The sequence below is a fragment of the Amphiprion ocellaris genome, chromosome 14, assembly GCF_022539595.1.
Source record: "Amphiprion ocellaris isolate individual 3 ecotype Okinawa chromosome 14, ASM2253959v1, whole genome shotgun sequence".
Classification (NCBI taxonomy): Eukaryota; Metazoa; Chordata; class Actinopteri; family Pomacentridae; genus Amphiprion; species Amphiprion ocellaris.
In genome coordinates this window covers 19,247,000-19,262,554 of record NC_072779.1, presented here as the reverse complement: position 1 = coordinate 19,262,554, position 15,555 = coordinate 19,247,000, and the positions used below count along the sequence as shown (strand labels likewise).

Here is a 15,555-nt window from a genome sequence, read left to right as displayed (position 1 = left end):
GCTAAAAAACAAAAAAAACTAAAACAAAAAAAAGTCATAGTAATATGTCAATTTAAAAAGCCTATAGTATAGAGTGTCGCCCAACAAACGCCATAGTGTAGCATGTTGCTCTAAAAACGTCTTAGTATAGCATGTCGCTCTAAAAACGTCATAGTATAGCATGTCGCTCTAAAAATGTCATAGTATAGCATGTCACACAAAAAATGTCATAGTATAGCATGTCATCCAAAAAACATCATGGTATAGCATGTCGCTCTAAAAACATAGCATATCCTTTGGTCCAAAAAATGTCATAGCATAATATGTCGTCCAAAAAACATCATGGTACAGCATGTCGCTCTAAAAACGTCATAGTATAGCATGTCACTCTAAAATTGTCATAGTATAGCATGTCACTCTAAAAACGTCATAGTATAGCATGTCGCTCAAAAAATGTCAGTATAGCTTTTAGTCCAACAAACGTCATAGATTAGCATGTCGTTTAAGAAAATATCATTGTATAGCATGTCACTCTAAAAACCGTCATAGTAATAGCATGTGACCCCAAAAAAATGTCATAGTATAGTCATGTCGCTCTAAAAACGTCATAGTTAAAGGCATGTCCGCTAGAAAACGATCAGCAGATCATAGCATCGCCGTCCAAAAACGTCATAGTGACTAGCAATGTCACTCTAATACAGGCTGCTCTGTCAGCTGAGTATCTAGGAGTACGTCGCACTACATGGAGACGGGACGCTGTGTTGACAAGGGCAGCGGCCGGACTATAGTAGTGGAGGAATGAAGTAATTAGCTGAGCACTCATTTGTCATCATCAGCACCTGACAGTTTTTTTTTGCGCCAAAATTCATGATGATTTTTTTTTTCAAAGAAAACCTTTCTGGAGTGTTTTTCACAGCCTCCTTTACATTATTTCATCATATGGCACGTTTTTACAACATGTTGAAAAATCAAATTTTTTTTTTCGACATAGTATACTATGGGGTTTTTTTGCGCCAAAATTCATGATGATTTTTTTTTTTATGAAGAAAACCTTTCTGGAGTGTTTTTCACGGCCTCCTTTACATTATTTCATCATATGGCACGTTTTTACAACATGTTGAAAAATCGCATTTTTTTTCGACATAGTATACTATGGCGTTTTTTTGCGCCAAAATTCATGATGATTTTTTTTTTTTTTATGAAGAAAACCTTTCTGGAGTGTTTTTCACGGCCTCCTTTACATTATTTCATCATATGGCACGTTTTTACAACATGTTGAAAAATCGCATTTTTTTTTCGACATAGTATACTATGGCGTTTTTTTGCGCCAAAATTCATGATGATTTTTTTTTCAAAGAAAACCTTTCTGGAGTGTTTTTCACAGCCTCCTTTACATTATTTCATCATATGGCATGTTTTTACAACATGTTTGAAAAATCGCATTTTTTTTCGACATAGTATAGTAAGGCGTTTTTTTTGCGCCAAAATTCATGATGATTTTTTTTCAAAGAAAACCTTTCTGGAGTGTTTTTCACGGCCTCCTTTACATTATTTCATCATATGGCACGTTTTTACAACATGTTTGAAAATTTGCATTTTTTTTCGACATAGTATAGTAAGGCGTTTTTTTGCGCCAAAATTCATGATGATTTTTTTTCAAAGAAAACCTTTCTGGAGTGTTTTTCACGGCCTCCTTTACATTATTTCATCATATGGCACGTTTTTACAACATGTTTGAAAAATCGCATTTTTTTTCGACATAGTATAGTAAGGCGTTTTTTTGGCGCCAAAATTCATGATGATTTTTTTTTCAAAGAAAACCTTTCTGGAGTGTTTTTCACGGCCTCCTTTACATTATTTCATCATATGGCACGTTTTTACAACATGTTGAAAAATTTGCATTTTTTTTCGACATAGTATACTATGGCGTTTTTTTTGCGCCAAAATTCATGATGATTTTTTTTTTTTCAAAGAAAACCTTACCATAGTGTTTTTCACGGCCTCCTTTACATTATTTCATCATATGGCACGTTTTTACATGTTGAAAAATCGCATTTTTTTTCCGACATAGTACAGTATATCATGTGGTTAAAAAACCGTCTTAGTATAGCATGCCGCTCTAACGACGTCATAGTATAGCATGTTGCTCCAAAACCTCGTTGTATAGCACGTCGCCCAAAAAACATCATAGTATAGCATGTCACTCTAAAAACGTCATAGTATAGCATGTCGCTCCAAAAACGTCATAGTATAACATCTCGCTCCAAACATGTCATAATATAGCATGTTGCTCTAAATACGTCATACTATAGCATATCGCTCTAAATACATCATAGTATAGCATGTCGCTCTACAAACGTCATAGTATAGCATGTCGCCCAAAAAACGTCACTGTATAGCACGTTGCCCAAAAATCGTCATAATATAGCATGTTACCCAAAAAACGTCATAGTATAGCATGTCGCTCTAAAAATGTCATAGTATAACCTTTGGTTCAACAATCATCATAGTTTAGCATGTCGCTCTAAGAACGTCATAGTAGAAGCATGTCGCTCAACAAACGTCATAGTTTAGCATGTCGCTCCAAAAACGTCATAGTTTTAGCATGTCGCTCCAAAAACGTCATAGTTTAGCATGTCGCTCTAAAAACGTCATAGAAAAGCCTTTAGTCCACAAAACTTTGCTTTGTCCCGGCTGTCTGATGTAGGTGAGGAGCAACACAAAAACAGTCCAAACGCTGGTTTCCACAGGGTTAGACGAGTATTTATTTGAAAGAGTAAGTTTAAAACAACACAACATGTGAGGGGGTGTTAAAAGCAAATGGGTGTTAGTAAAATAAAAATAAATAAACAGAACTAAAAGCGAACTTCATGTTGACATTTGATGGGCATTCAACCAGGAACAAAGTAAAAGATAATCAATACGAAAAAAACACTCTTCCTGTTCACTCTTCAAGTCCCAAAAACACCCACCACAGTAGCACCCTAAACTAAAACTACCAATGGGTTCTCTGTTTTCCTTTCTGAAACAATTCAAAGGTCCCTCTCTATCTCCCCACACATCCACCAACCACTGGAACACATCTCCAAAGTTCTGCCGGGCCAGCTCAGCTTCCCCTCAGAAGAAGTGCTGCCACCTGCCAGATGAAGGAGCCTTTTGAGAGGCAGCTGGCATCGTGATTGGACTGTACTTTGGTCTGTTCCAATCCAGCTTCAGCTCCAGAGACGGCAGGCGGGACGAGTCAACGAAGGCCTGGTGGACGAAGGCATGAAGCTGAGTACAATCCAGAAAACAACAGAGGAGGAGTGCAGTGGCCCAGGGCCAGAACAAACAGAGTAGCATCATATGTCTCTTAGAAAACATCATAGTATAGCCTTTGGTATGAAAAAACGCCATCATATACATCGTATATTGTACAAATAACAAGTCAAAGGAAAGAGACATACATTGTAGAATTGTAGTAATTGTGGGCTGACTGATTTACTGATTATCAGTATTTTATTTTTTACTTATTTACGGTAATAAATACATTTAAAAATGATGCTACTTTGGCTCTGAACCTTAATCTACCTGTGGTCACTCTGTCTTCTGGAGTGATTTGATTGGTTATGCATCACGAATAAAACTCCTTTAACTTAACATCTGTAAACAAAACAAAAACGTATCAACAAAGTTTCCCGTTAGAGTTTGTGTTCTTCTAAGTTTAACTCCAAGATTTTAAATACTTTCATTTACTGCAAATGAATATCTACTCCAAATGTCTCACTAATAATCATTATCAGCCTTAAAAACCCACAAAACACCCCTCTATACTCGACCACACTTAGTACAGTCCGGTTCCCCCTTCTATAAATCTGCTTGGAATCTTCCACTTCCTGTTTGTCAAAGTGGCCTTCTACCTGGACAGGTTTTATTGGAGCTCATGCAACAAATGTTTTGGGTAACTGCACTTTAATATGGATGGATGACACTGAATTAGAGTCTGTTTTAATGAGACTGAGTTAAGATGTGTAGCTCTGTCATTTAACAGGAAATTATTTCTCAGAATTCACAGAGAAAAGTCTGAAATGTTTGCTAGGTTAGCGTCCCACATGTTCTTTGGCTCAGCTAAAGCTAACTCTCTCCAACTTCTGGATCTCTTGAGTTGCTTGTTGTTAAAATATCTTGCTAGAGGTGCTGAAGCTCAGAAAGTCTGAGATGTTTGTTCAAAATAAGCTCATTCTCAAGTGTGATCTGAACTGTCCTCTTTTGTTTGAACTTTCCCTAAACTTAGGAGTTAATGACAGAGCAGCACATCCAGACTCAGTCTCATTTATGTAGAGATTAAACTTCAGTGTCATTCATTGATGTTAAAGTGCAGTTTTTCAAATGTTTGTTGCACATGCTCCTGACCAAACCAGTCCAGGTGGAAGATGATGTGACGAGAAAGCTCCAGAGGATGAATATCACACATTTACGTTGGAAATAAATGTCCTTTAATTTGACGTTGTCATGCAAAAGTTGGATTTGCCTTTAATGATGTTCAGATCTTTGAGTGTTTTGTTGATGTTGGTTTCTAAATATTTTCTGACACTCGGCTCCAAAGATTAAAACCTTTTCTGGCTCACAAGCTGCAACAATTCACACATTATCAACTATCTTTCTGACTAAACTAAGATAAAAAGTGAAAAACCGCCTGATTTCTGCATCATGAATGTAAATCTTTTTGGTTTTTATGACGTTAAACTAAATATATTTGGGTTTGACATTTTATAAACCAAAACAAGAAATTAATTACTGGAGAAAACAATCAACAGATTAATGGTCAAAGAAAATGTGTTTTCCAACATATATGGCTGAATTACTCCATTACAAGATACATACAATTTGAATTGAGTTTTATTTATATAACGCCAATTACAGGTCAAATTGTCTCAAGACACTTTATTGTTATATTTTTTGTCATATTTAAAATATGACAAAGTAAGAAATTTAAACCTCTTTACTAATCCAATTTATTATTTGGTTTTTAAGAGACTAATCGACAACGAAAATAACTTTCTCCACTGAAACTAATAAACATGAGGTGAAATGGAAGGAACAGTTTTAAATACTGCAGTCCCATGATGACAAGAATAAAGTTTGTCAACAAAAACTAAATCTGCTGGTGGATTCCTTTAAAATCCTAATAAAGGATAATAAAGTGTGATACTAAAGGTTTGTGGTGCTAAAAATGTCAAAGTAAAGATATCAAGTTGAACATCAGGATGGAGGTTGATAAAAGTTGACCTCCCTTCATTTCTCTGGAGCGATTCCATGGATTTTATGGATGGTGGTTAAAGACCTGCTCTTCTAGTCGTCTTCCTTCTAGTCGCTGTAAAAAGTCAGTCCATCCTGGCCGACTTCAACACCTCTTCATGACAACTTGTTCTGCCTCCGACCTGGTGGAAACTCCAGAAACTCGGGAAAACCCGTGGAGACTCGAAGAACTCGTGGAGACTCGAAGAACTCGTCAGGCGGGGGAAGGTGTGGTGGGTGGTGGTGGGAGGTGGGGGAGTAGAGGGGGGAGGCCGCCACCCACCTCCCCGCCTACTCTCCGCCCTGACTCCACCCAGACTCCGCCTTGGCTCCACCCATGTGGTCACTTCAGAAACTACGATGTCAAAGGGACGACGAAATCATTTCTTTTTATCTGATCTGTAGCTCAGTGAGTTAAGGATTTGCCTATGGAGCTGCAGGTCGCTGGTTCAAGACCAGACACTTCTTAAATTTTCTCAAAATCCTGACAAAGACAAACAAAGAAAAGGCCGGTGGTGGGTCTTGAACCTGCGACCTTCCACTTGGTAGTCCTCTTCTTATCCCCCTGAGCTATCTGCTCAGATACTAATTCTTCTTTTTTTTGCGCATTTATCATCTATTTTTTGTCGTTTTCGAGTTTTTTTTTAACTCGAGTCTCGACTCGACCGTTTTTCTCAGGAGGTTGGACTTCAGCCTTTGTGCTGGAGGGTGGAACCCTCAGTTCCAAGACTTTCCAAAGCCTCCACACCTCCCGAGTCCTCAGGACCTGAGCTTTCACACAGTCTGAGGGCTGAAATTTTCTAAGTCCCACAGTAGTTCTCTGTTAGATTGAACTTTCAGACAGTCCAAGGACTGATATCTTCTAAGTTCTTGAGTAGTTCTCTGTGAGCTTGAGCTTTTAGACAGTCTGAGGACTGAAAACCTAGAAGTTCTTGAGTAGTTCTCTGTTAGTTTGAACCTTTAGACAGTCCAAGGACTGAAATCTTAAAAGTTTCTCAGTACTTCTCTGTTAGTTTGAACTTTATGGTTAACAGAAGCCTTAAAACTTGTGACCATGAGTCTTGATTTCACATTTAGACCATCCATCTGAGTTCTTCTCAGACCTTCACCTGTGGGTTTTTTAGAATTCCTGAACAAACTTTGATTCTCTTCACTGAACAGTAAAGTTTGTGGAGATCAGAAGGTAACATTAGTTTGATCAATGCCTTCAACTACTAGTAGACTTTATCTGGAAAGCAGTTTTCTGAAATGAGCACTTAGTAAATCTGTCTACAATCAAACCAAGAACATAGAAAGAGGAAATGTTTGAAGAAACAACTTGTTTTCATTTCACACTAGAAAATGCATTAAGACCTTTATCTGTTTTTGCTTTTTGATCGTTTTATTGTCTCTTCTGCTTAATTTGATCTTCTAAAGTTTAACTGGTGTCTTTTCAAATGTTTTGTCTTTAGTTTGATTCTTCTTAAACGTTTAGTTTTGCTCTTTTCTCACCTTTTATTCTTTTCCAATGTCTGATTTGATTTCGAAACGTTTTGTCTTTTTATGTTTAATTGTTTTTTCAAATGTTTTATCGGCTTGTTTGAATTTTTTTTCCCAATATTTAATTTTTCGATTAAATCTTTGTTTTTCTTTTTAAATGTTTTACCACCTTTTAATGTTTAATTTTCTTTTTAAATGCTTCATTGTATTTTCTGTTTAATTCCTATTTGAAGTTTTATTGTCTTTAAGATGTAATTTTCTAATTAAACATTTAATTTTTTAATTGAATGTTTTGTCTTTTTAAAGGATTAATAATCTAATTAAATGTTTTGTATTTTTTTAAATGTTTAATATTTTTCTTGTTTAATTGTATTTTTTAAATGTTTAATATTCTTGTCTAATTGTATTTTTTAAATGTGTAATTATCGAAAATATTTTATCTGTGATTTCTAATATTTGTATTTTTTAATATAGTTAAACATTAAATACAATTAAATGATATTAAACAGACAAAATATTGAATTAGATAATTAAACAAGATACAATACATGTAACTATGAAATTAAAAAAATTTTAAAATACAAATATTAGAAATTACAGATAAAATATTTTTGATAATTACACATGTAAAAAATACAATTAAACAAGAAGAATATTAAACATTTAAAAAATACTTTTTAATAATAAAACTTTTTAAAAGTTTTATTGTATTAAATTTTTTCCCTTTGATTTAATTGCTTTTTGTTATGTAGTTTTTTCTTTAATCTTCTTTTTCTGTCAAGATTTTAACCCCAACCTTAGAAATGAAATAAACCCTTAAATCACAATTAAAATACTTCTGTTGTCACAATCATGAGTTAGTCAATTATTCAGTTTATCAATTCAACTTTATTTGTTTAGCACCTTTTACACAGATGAGAAAACTAAACAAGCAAAGAGAAAAAAACTATGCTGAAACTATGATTAAATCTCAAAAACATTAAAAAAAAAAAAAAGATTTAACATGGTAATAAAATATGTTGTGTCCAGGGGATGGAGGAAGTTTATTGAAGTCTTCTTGGGCTCACATGGCAAATCATTTAAAATATAAACTTGATATTCAGTCTAAGGAAACTGGAAACTGCAGAATGACAGAAGAACCAACAATATCTCCTGTTTTCTCCTTTAATGAGTCGACTCTTCTTGTGCTTTCAGACCAAAGAACTACAGACTCTTCACAACCTGCTCAAACTCTTGGTACAGGATCTCACCACACGGGTCAAGAAGGTTTCCTTCTCATTTCTACTCTGAAGCTCACCTTCTCCTGCTCAGACTGCTGACAAATGTTTCTGCTGCTCTAAAGTCTGGTCTCCAGAACTTCCTAAAAACTCTCAAAGTCTCTTCTGCTGCAGGTTGCTTTGTAGAATTTGTCCAGAAAACCTCACCAAACCACATGGAGGGGCCTCAAGATAGTCGTACAAATGAAACCGTACATAAACCAAACAAGCACAACCCAAACGCTAAAGTCTCCTGCAGCCTACCAGAGAACCTCTGAGAACAGAGAATCAGGACAGGAACTCTTACCTTCTGGACAATCAACGCTGGTTCTCAAACAACAATACAGAATGTGTCTGACCAAAAACCTCTAAAGACTCACTACAGCCAAGATAAAGACACAACTCAGCTGCACCAAATCCACTAATCATTGCACATATTAGCACCATGTGCTAACTGTGGCTAAAGAACACATTTACCAAGACAACTATCCAGTACAAAGCCCTAAAACACACCAAGAAACACATTAAAGCCTATTTTACTGCTGGAAGCTGCAAGCCAACACCTAAAAAACAAACTAAAGCAACAGAGCCAAACCCAGTTCAGTGGTGAAAAGAAACAGAGGAAATGTTTGAATGCAGCCCAATAAAGCAGGAAGACACTGAGTTGCTCAGGTGTTCCTGATAACACCAAGCAGCCACCTGGACAGCCAATAGGAACACAGCTTACTGGAAGTCCAGAGGGCTGGGCTAGTGAAGGAAATTTAGTTTAAAGTTGAAGCAGAAAGTTAACAAAGAAAGTTGAAAACCACCTTCTGATCCCTGAAATCTCTGAATTTTCACACCAAGAACACCTGAACATGTCAAACTGGTTCCATAGTAGAACCATCATTGTAAAAACGTCATAGTATGGCGTGTTGCTCAGAAAACATTACAACCCGGCTGTCTAGGGTCACCGAGGAGCAACACAAAAACAGGACAAACGCTGGTTTCCAGGGGGTTAGGCAGCTATTTATTTGAAAGAGCACGTTTACAACAACACAACATGTGAGCAGAAAAATCACAAAGTCTGTCTTTAGTTCAGCTGAAAATACTAGTTTTTGTCTTTTTTATTGACCAAACTTTTCAGGAAGTAGATGAAGAATAATTAAAGCTCTCATGTAGAAGTCCAACTTATTTTGGATCCTTGTGGAGAGTTTAATCTTAGAGTTTGTACAGCTGTTGAGTTTTTAGAGTCACATGGATTGTTTTGACATTTAATAACCGAGTCCTGAAATAAAATTACAGTTGTGGATTTCTGTCATTTAGACTGGACTAAACAAATAACAGCAGCATAAATCTCAAACGTCATTATGAGGAGTCTGGATTGAGGTTTCTCACTTGATAATGATCAAAACATGAAATTTAGGTTGGTTTAAAGGAATATTACACCTTAAATCTTTGACTGTTGACCTAAAAGGTTGGTTTCAGGAAGTATTCTACCTACAAGGTCCTCACGCATCGACCTTAAAGGAACATTCCACCAAAAATCCTTGGCCATGCACCTAAAATGTTGGTTTAACCGAGTATTCCATCCAAAATCCTCAAAGAGACCTGAGGGGCTGGTTAAAAGGAATATTCCACCTAAAACCCCAAATATAGACCTGAAAGGGTGGTTTAGAAAAAAATCCTTCAATGTAGACCAAAAAAGTTAGTATGGAGGAATATTCCACCTGAAATGTAGACCTGAGAAGTTGGTTCGGAAGAATATACCATCCTAAACATCCTTAAATGTAGACTAAAAGACGGTTTGGAAGAGAATTCCACCTAAAATTCTCCAATGTAGACCTAAAAGGTGAGTTTAATGGTATATTCCAAATAATATTCACTACTGTAGACCTTGGAGGTTGGTCTGATGGTATAATCCACCCAACATCCTTGAACATAAACTTAAAAAGTTCGTTCAAAGGAATATTCCACCTAAAATCCTTCAATGTAGACCAAAAAATCTTGGTGTAAAGGAGTATTCCACCTTAAATGTAGACCTAAATGATGGTTTGGAGTAATATTCTACTCGAGAATCTTCCAATGTAGACCTAAAGGATTGATTTGATGGTATATTCTACCCAACAACCTGGAACATTTACCTAAAAGGTTGGTTTAATGGTATATTCCCAGAAGAACCCTTGAACATCAGGCTTAATGGTATATTCCACCCAAAATACTTGTACATATACCAAGAAGTCAGTGTAAAGGAAATGTAGACCTAAAAGGATTGTTTAAAGGAATATTTAAAGTATTATTTTCATTATTTAATAATCTGTTATCAGTCAGACCCGTGGCAAACTTATTTTCATCAGTTTTTTAGTGGAAGTCACAAATAAAGGAGCTCTTGGTTTTTCCCGGCGTTAGTGAGTCCAAAGCTGCAGTTTCAACACAGACACGTTCACATGCATCCACAAACCTCTCAGCACTCAAACATCCACAGACAGGAGGCCGGCTGGACCGAGGCTCGGTGACGTCCTCAGACCCACGAGTCGGGGAGTCGCTGAACTTGTTGGTCTGGTTTGAAGGCCTCCGTGTGGTCCAGTAGAAGTCCACGTAGTCAGTGTTGGCTTTGAACCACAGCGACTGGCCACCATCAGGTGGACCGGCTCGTCCTCGTAGGACTCCTCCTGTAGCCTTGAGGGGACCACAGGAACATTCAGTAGCTGTTGGAGTTCTTCCTGTCAGGCTCGTGGTAGAACGGCTCTGAAGTATCTTGTACTTGTCTTATCTGGAACAATAACAGCCTAAACTGTTAACAGTGGTGTAAAGAAGCAAACAAACAGGCATAGATTAGGACTCAAACTAGATTTATTTTAGAAAACAAATCAGCTTAGAGGCATTTGTTCACACATGTGGCTGAATAGGAGGCCATCCAATCAGATTTGAGGTCTTCACTCTGTAGGTTGTTTGTTCGGTGAGACTCTTGGACCTCCATCAGCTGACATGGATGTTTGATGATCTTCCTCTCTAGTGCCAGATGATTCATCCATGAATTCAGCAGCTACAGACTGAAATGAAGCTCATGCTGCCGTGATTGAATTCCTGTTCCAGATCAAATGTTCAGAGCTCACCTTGAATGCAGCCGTCTGCTGTCTGATAGTTTTTCTCATTGTAGTCTTCAATAAAGTCTTTTTCCTCATGTAAGGATGTGGTGAGACTCTTTCTCAGTCTCTGCAGACGTCCCTCATTGTGCATCTCCAGAGAAGAAACAGAAAAACTGGTCACTGCTTCAGCATCACAAACGCTCTCCAGCACTGAGAGTGTTTTAGGAATTCATTCATTGTGTTGTGAACTTTGAAGGAGCAGAAACTTTACAGCTGCCAAAGATATGAGCTCCAATTCTGGATTTTTTAGGAAATGAAGTTCATCAAATGAACACTTGATTATTGCTGATAACTCTCATTAAATTACTGAAGAAATCCAACATAAAAACCTGTAAACTCTCAGGCAGCTTTTGTTAAAGTTTGTCTATAATTCTATCATCATGTTCTGGAACCAGGACTCTGCAGAAGTTCCTTCAATCAGATACTTGTGTGTTTCTATTTAAGGCCTCAGGTTTGAACGTACAGCAGAGGATTAGAAAGGAGTGATTTTAATATTTAAATCAGTCCAGTAAATGTTTGGCATGAAAATTATTAAAATTTTGATTTAGATAGATTTGTGTCAAATAATATTGTAGAGTCTCACTTAAATATATCCAAATGAGTTCAGTGTATTTACATTTTATAGAATATTTGATTTCTTAATCTCAATACTGTAGGGTCTGACCCTAAATATTACAATAATGATGTCAATTTAAATAATATTTTAGTGCAGAGTCATAAACTTTAATTAGCTAAACTTGCATAATAAATATCACTGTACAATCTTAACCTGAACATTCATATTATTGAGGTAAATTTACATAAATCATGATATTCTAGAGTCTTAACTGGAATATTTCTAACATTAATCTTTTTGTATTGTGCTGATAAACAACAATAACCTGACTTTCAGATAATATTTGTTGTCTGTGATTGAGACTAAATTCCTCCACATTCTGGAACTGGACTGCATTTCCCACCTTAAACCTTAAATCCAGTGAGAGGACTATCTTCAGTCGAGGCCAGTCAGAGAACTTCAAGACCTTCCATCGGCTGGACCAGATGTGGCATCATCTCCCTCTGAACATCTGGATGACAGGAGAAAAGACAGAAATCAAACACAGATCACAGAAATACAATTTATTCACTTTCATCATTTTATAAAAGTAGCATGAACTTTATTAAAACTTGACAACATCAGTAATGAAAGTAAATGTTTTTATCTCATGTTGAAGCTAAATTTAAAGTCAATTTTAATGACAGTTTATCCTGAGAGGAGTGAGAATGGAGCTTTTCTTTCCTTTTTAGAATATTCCCTCACAATATTCTGTTTATTATTGGCTTTAGAAGCATTTTTCTTTACTTATTTATTTTAGATACCTCAGACTGATACACTTTGCTGGTTTGCAGATAATTTCATGTACAATGACAATAAAGATCTTCTATTATAACATATTTTGCTAAAACAAGAACTGCAAACCTTCTCAACCATCTCTCAGGCTGCAAAATTCCAACTGCGACCAAGAATTATCTGATGTAGTTATTATTATAATCTTTACTGAACCAGCCCTGGAATTAATAAAAATCTGTATATGGACATGATTTTCTCTGATGGGACCACTATGGAAGTCGTAGTAACAATTAACTATCCTTTGAAGGGAAAGATTAGGTCTTCTTCAGGTGGATAAAAAAAAATGCTCTCCCTTAAAAAAAAAAACTGCATACAATAAAGTAAATCTCTTCTGCACTGCACACATACTACACTTTTGTATAACTCTGGATGTCAGAGTAAAGGCAGACAGATACACCGATCAGCCACAACATTCTGACCACTGACAGCTGAAGAGAACAACATCCATCATCTTGTTCTAATGCAACGTTCTGCTGGGAAACCTTGACATTCATGTGGATGTTTGACATGTACCACCATCTAAACACTGCAGGACAAACAACCCCCTAGTCTCCATGGCAACAGCAATCCTTGATGCCAGCTGCCACCCTCAGCAGGACAAACTAAACTGCTCAGGAGTGGTCCGAGGAACATGACAGAGCTAAGCTGTTCACCTGGGTTCCACACTCCCCACATCCAGATCTGATGGAGCATCTGTGGGATGGTCCAGGATCAGCCTGGTCTAGGTAGGACCCACCCTGCAACCCACAGGATCCACAAAATCCACAGGACATCCCCAGAGGTTCTGATGAACCACTGGGTCAGAGGAGTTTTAGCAGCATAAAGGGACCAACACAGTATTAGTCAGGTGGTCAGAATGTTATACTGTTATATTGTCATGCTGATTATATGATCAGTAAATGTTACCATCAATTATAACGCCCACATTGATCAGAAAAAAAAACTATCAGTTCATTCAGAAACTGTGGGGTTAAACCTAAAAACACAGACCTCAACAGCAGTTTGTTTCAAAGCAGAACACCAGCCGGTTTTCACTAAAGAAGCTTTAAGAGCAACAATTAAATGACAGTTTTGTTCTCATTAAGTTCACAGTCAGCCAAAATAATGTACACACATCAGGAAAAGAAAAACTTTTATAAATATTTCATTTGTATAAGTACTTCTATACATATAGATTCCTCTTTCTAAGTTTGATCAAATCACGATAACTCTGTGTCCTGTTGTACGATGTTTTCCCAACAGATGGCATTACCCTCATGAATGGAGCATCAACAAGTGACGTCTACAACACAACAGAAATGTCTGGAAGCCAGTGGCCACCACTTTGAGCACCTCTTGTAATTGTAGAGGCCAAAGATAACTTTTATTAATCTCCTGATGTCTGAATAAATTTGGTATTGAAATATTTATGCAAGTTTTTCTTTTCCTGATGTGTGTAAACATTATTTTGGCTGACTCTGTATAATGGGTTTCTGACAGGTCACCAGGCAACATCTTTTTATAATAATGACAAACATACCTGCATTCTACAGGAGTGATTTTCCTCATGTGCAGGTAAAGATGTGGGAGGAGCTTAGAGATGACAGGAGCAGGAGTCATCCTCACTAATTCAGCTTCCACCTAGAAACAGAAAGACCACAAACAAACACACTGATATACTCTCAAACGTTCAACCTCACAGCCTCAAAATATCTGTTTAGGAAGTGTTGTGTTTCTAAATTCTGCTGAAAGCATTGACAGACATTCTCTTACAAGGTTGTGTAAAAAGCAGCCTGTCCTCTGAGCTACTGAGAAATCTTTCTGAACAAAGTTTCTACGTGTAAATTGGCTCATCAAAAACTAAAGCCTCAGTCCGAGATAACAGGTATCGCAAATTATAAAGAACTTTCTTTGTTAACTCCTTCTGCTTCAACCTCACATAAAAAGGGGAGTTTAACTCATCAGGTGACTGAAAATGAACGGCTTGTGCAGTTCTAGATCCAATAGTAGGATGTTTCAACTCATGTTTTACTACAAATACATGCAATAATAAATAAATACAATGGCTGGTTGTTAGTTTATTCACTATTAATGTCATTTTATATGCTGGATTGAACTTGAGCAGTGGAAGAGAGAAGGAATTTAATGAAATTATGGAGATTCAGAGAGGTAATGTTGCGCAATGTTAAGCGTGGTTTAATTCAAAGCAGCTGAATGTTAAACATCAGTGCAGCTGAATGGGTTTCAGTTAACCTTAAAGTAAAATAACTTTTTTAAAAGGTAAAATACACAGCAGAGAAATGCAGGTTGAGAAGGTCATTCTCATAATGACGGACAACTGCGGCAGCAACTAACACAGGTGTTCAGCGGTAAGTTAGCCACCTGTGTTAATTAGCCCGCTAGCTAACTTAGCCGCTTAGCTAGCTAACGCGTCCGGACCAACTGCTCAAACACGACAAAACACAACTCTTCACAAGTCGCTGACTTAACGTACAACAAGACAATGCTACTGGTTAGAAGTATTTATCTTCTTACCGTGTTTTACTCCAAAAACAAGGTCAACAGCAGCCAGAGACGCTACCAGACGTGCCGACTAGTGATGTTACGAGATGTGCCGAGGTTTCGAAGCGTGTGTCGAGTAATGGAGGGGGCGTGTCCACGAAGCGCGTATCGAGGCTTGCTTCATTTAGGGGAGGAGCCAAAAATGATGACGTTCGAAGCCTCGCAAGCCGGTCGTACCGCGTGACTGGTTCAGGAAGTGGTTCGCAGGTTTGACGTGCAATTCAAAATATAAGGGGCAGCGAAACGCGATGGATTCCCCGTTCACATTTGTTGGAGTTTTACCTGCTGTATCTTTGCATTCAATCGGTTTGAGACTCTTTTTTTTTTTTTTTATAGAACCAGCCAGAAAGAGAAGATTCTCCCGTCTGGGAACACTTTGACCTGATTTCTCCTAATAAAATAGGCACATAACAAGTGAAGTGCAACATGAATAACTGTGACAACACCACACACCGCTTGTTCTAATTTCTTTTTTTTTCTGGGATTTTAAAAGGTGAAGTGTCTG

General features: G+C 37.1%; 1 long non-coding RNA gene across 1 annotated transcript; it reads right to left on the bottom strand.

The window, feature by feature from the left end:
* Positions 1-10,805: 10,805 nt before the first annotated feature.
* LOC129350467 (uncharacterized) lies at positions 10,806-15,115 on the bottom strand. Its single transcript, XR_008603879.1, has 3 exons — positions 15,024-15,115; positions 14,029-14,129; positions 10,806-12,186 (listed from the first exon to the last, which is right to left on the bottom strand). It is a non-coding gene; the product is annotated as an uncharacterized LOC129350467 (long non-coding RNA).
* Between the last annotated feature and the right edge of the window lie 440 nt (positions 15,116-15,555).